This window comes from Triticum aestivum, chromosome 6A (assembly GCF_018294505.1).
Source record: "Triticum aestivum cultivar Chinese Spring chromosome 6A, IWGSC CS RefSeq v2.1, whole genome shotgun sequence".
NCBI classification, from domain to species: domain Eukaryota; kingdom Viridiplantae; phylum Streptophyta; class Magnoliopsida; order Poales; family Poaceae; genus Triticum; species Triticum aestivum.
The window spans coordinates 238,743,249-238,746,202 of NC_057809.1; positions in this window are offsets into that span (position 1 = coordinate 238,743,249).

Below are 2,954 nucleotides of genomic sequence, written 5' to 3' on the forward strand. Positions count from 1 at the left end.
CTTGCATGTTGAGCTTGGCCATATGCTTCTTGAACTGAGCCTTTTCATAGTCAATCTTCTGCTTCAGTTCAACAACACGCTGGGCAATAGCAGGTTCTGAAGCAATGGCGCCTTGGAAGGCGACACTAAGGCCAATGGGTAGCTGCAGATCTTCAAAGCTGATGTTTGGCATGTCAAACCACTCTTCAATGAAAGTTGTGGATGATGGTGACATCAAAGAGAGGCAGATCATTGAAGATTTCTGCTTCTTCTTTGCTCTTGATGAGTTGCTCAAGAGCGTCATCTGCAAGATCTTCATCACTTGACAGATCAATGTCGTCATTGCGCAGAATGGCAGCAGCTGTTAGCTCTTGGCCAGTGTGGGACAGAGGCATCTTGGCCTTCTAGGGCTTGGAGACTTGTGATAAGTCTTCAGACTGCACACTGTCTTCAGGAGGTGCAGTTGCCAATGGCTTCGCCCTTGAGATTTTTGGTGAAGGGCCGGCTTTGAAGCTTTTGGCTTCTTCAACTGCTTTGGCTTCGGCACTGCAGGCGCGTCATCAGACTCAGTGTCAGCTGCAGGCTCATTCACTGCAGTCCCTTGAACCAAGATGTAGGTGATGAGGCCTTCAAGGTTGGCGAAAGGACCGATGGCATTGGGTTCTGCATGTCGTGTGCCATCTGCCCTTGGAGATGAGGGACCAGGGTTACAGTCTAACCCAAAAGTCTTCTTGTTCTGCTTCGCTGAGTTCTGAGCAAACTAGAAGTTGCGCTTGAACAGATTGTCGTCACGACACCATAGCAGTGACGACGAGTGTGCATCAGCAGGCTGTGGTCCATAGACCATGCATGGATAGAACCCTTGAGCAATGGCTTCATCTTTGGACCCGGGTAGAAGATTCTTGAATAGGATGTCTCCCCATGGTCTCTTGATGGCGTTTTTCTCAGCATACTCCTGGGTCACAAATCTGTATTTGAACCATTGTTCTGCCCAATATCTTCGAATCCATTGGATTCGGGTCTTGCGCTGACTGTAATCCTCTTCAGGATCTGTCTTGTACATTTCTGAGAGTTCATCTAGCAGATCTCTGGAGGTCTCACCACGACGCTTTCTGCCACCCTTCCTTGCCGCTTTCTCTGAAGCCATAAACTTTAACTTGAAAGGCTTCAAGACGTTGAAAGGCTTCAAAGGGTTCTGCTTGCTGGACCAACAGGAACTGGCTTCGGGAGAATTTATGTGATGCTGTAAGAATTCTGCAAATGAATGGAGACTATGAGAACCAAAGGATTCTCCCACGGACATGTACCTGTGACAGCATTAAGGTGCGAGGGAAGGGGAAGAGGTCATATGCATTCTCAGAAGATTTTGAAGATAAATCAGTTTAGAAGACATTGACCTCATCGTGCGAAGACATTCACTCATAGATAAGAAGTTGGTTCCAGATTTGTACGAATCCACAGATCAGTACAAGTGAGGAATCTAACTACTTTGTGAAGCACAAGTGAATATACTAGGCATGTTATGAGATGCAGTATGAGAGAGATCTAGCTTGTGTGAACAGAAACTGCTTGTGGTAGAAAGTGACAAATCCATAGGATCAATGCTGCTGTAAAAAGAGGAAGTTTTATTTACCACACTAAGAACTGCTAGACGGAGTTTAAGATGAGGCCGAGTAGTTTGATCTTCCATGCCCTAACTTGGCGACGGAGGACACCTACGGCAACGGCGGAGAGGACGATGTCCGCGGTCGGCGTGAAGACGGCGTCGGAGAGGTTGCGGCAGCGAAGTGCTTCGTCACCGGCGTCGTCGAGGGCTAGCGGTGGCGCTAGGGTTCGTGCGAGGGTGGAAGAAGAGATAATGACTGCTATGAGTGTGTATTTATAGGTACAGGGGCGGCACTGTGCTATTACACAGGTGCCCCTGGCGATTCGCATCTGAGGAACACGTGGCCATTATGCGGAATTTTGGGGTTTGTTCCACGTCCCACGCACGCCTGGATTGTCGGGTGGTCGTTCCTACTTCTCTGGATTTCATGTGGAGGAATGAGCATTGAAAACAGACTTAATGGTTGTCTCTGTATCTTCTGCTGAGAAGGACGCAGAGATGACATTCGACAGTTTCAATAGAATGCATATGACTTGGAGAGATAGAGTTTGAGATAGAAAGCATAGAGAGGTTAGGGTCCGATCACATTCACTTAGTTCAAAAGATTCAACACGAAGACATAGCTATAAGTGAATGCTGTGGAGGACAGAACACTAGTATATATATATATATCTATAATCAACATAGTGAAGATAATCATGAAAATATGTTGAGATTGAAGCCAAACCAAATGTGAAGACATTGCAAGGTAACGCCATGAGTGAAACACTTCAAAATAGAACGTTTGGTGGTGGCGTTACCCACCGTATAGGAAGTATTAGACCCAGACACGGCGCACAATTATCGTGGCGCTCCGAAGTCAAATTCCACATTAATGTATTCACACTTAGAATGTATGTCTTCATTGATTGAAGATATACTTTACTTCGTGTGTTGCACATCTAAGTCATCAATATGCATAAGGGTTAGGATGTGTGCCTGATCACAGGACATTCGAGGATTCCAGGATATTTAGCTCACACCGTAACTTGCAAAACCTCTTCTCATCCAAGGGCTTGGTGAAGATATCTGCCAATTGCTCTTCAGTGTTGACGTGTATGATATCAATGTCTTCCTTCACAACATGATCTCTGAGAAAGTGATGACGAATTTCAATGTGCTTTGTCTTCGAGTGCTGAACTGGGTTGTTGGCAATCTTGATGGCGCTTTCGTTGTCGCAGTAAAGTGGCACTTGCTTCAGATGAATGCCATAGTCCTTGAGTGTTTGCTTCATCCATAGAAGCTGAGCGCAACAAGATCCAGCAGCAATGTATTCAGATTCAGCAGTGGAGAGAGATACACAGTTCTGCTTCTTTGAAGACCAACATAC